The following is a 1,202-nucleotide window of genomic DNA, read 5'->3' as shown; positions in this document are numbered from 1 at the left end:
CCAGCCACTGCTCCAGCCTCCCCAGGCAACTTGCAGAAAGAAAGAAAAATTTAAAAAGTGTTGTATTTTCTAACTACTGGGCCCCAGTGGCTCCCCAGACCTCATGAAAAAAACAGAAAAAGTGGTTTGCGACTCACCAAAGCGGCAGCGTAGAATCCCAGCGCTGAACGGAGAGCTCTGGCAGCAGCAAACCTCCCGCGGAGCTTGTGGCTGCACCCATCATGCCGGCACACCCGCACGGCTTTCCTGCGAGCATGGGACATTCCCACAGACACTTCTCTGGGTGCCACCACGTACAAAGTCACCCCAGAGCCAGTGGAGCATCTAAGAAGGGGGAGCTGGTAGGGGGTTGCTGTTATAACCTGCCCAGCAATCAGGAATGAGGGGGGAAAGCTGTGAAGCTGCAATGGGACACAGCTGTGCAAGCCACAGTGGCTATGCCCTGAGGTTATCCCTGCAGGAAAAGCCGGAGGGAAAAGCTCAGGGAAAGGATGCGGCTGGTGAGACAGGCAGGGAGCCTGGGAACTGGCTGAGCCAGGCCAACAAGTCCCCAGGGCTGGGGTAAAACCCTCTGGCCCAGCAGGGCCAAAACCCATGGGAAAAAAAGCCAAAGTTTTCCTAGGAAACTGTTCTACCTGCTCCGTCCCTGCCCGATAGTGGGAGCATTGAAGGGATGTGATGCTTGCTATCAAAAAAAAAGACACTGGCGGCGCAGAAGGCATTTGGAAGGACAGCCGGAGCCCCCAGCTCCCCTGTGGGACGAGGCAGGGAAGGCTGGCATGGGGATAAGCCCCATCTCCCCACTCCAGTGGGGGCTGCTGCCTTTTGAGTGAGCACTCACCCGAAGGGACCCAGCGCTGTGAGTCAGAAAGAGCAAAATAACCATATTTAACTCCATCGGCTTCGGGTGAAAACAGTCGTTTCCTACCACTGCTTCTCCTACTTACCCAGTTCCCCTCCGCCACAGTTACTCTGCCATGCCCAAAAGCCATCCACCGGCGTCTCTCCTGCTACTCCACTCTTATACACGTATTCATAATAATACGCTTACTAAATCACAGAATCCCAGAATTGCAAGGGTTGGAAGGGACCTCGGGAGCTCACCCAGTGCCACCCCCCTGCTCAAGCAGGCTCACCTAGAGCATGTTACACAGGACTTCATCCAGGGGGCTTTGAATATCTCCAGAGAAGGAGACTCCACA

Source organism: Egretta garzetta, unplaced genomic scaffold (assembly GCF_000687185.1).
Source record: "Egretta garzetta isolate BGI_Z169 unplaced genomic scaffold, ASM68718v1 scaffold536, whole genome shotgun sequence".
NCBI lineage: Eukaryota > Metazoa > Chordata > Aves > Pelecaniformes > Ardeidae > Egretta > Egretta garzetta.
The sequence above is the reverse complement of the archived record's forward strand: the minus strand, read 5'-3'. Positions refer to the sequence as shown.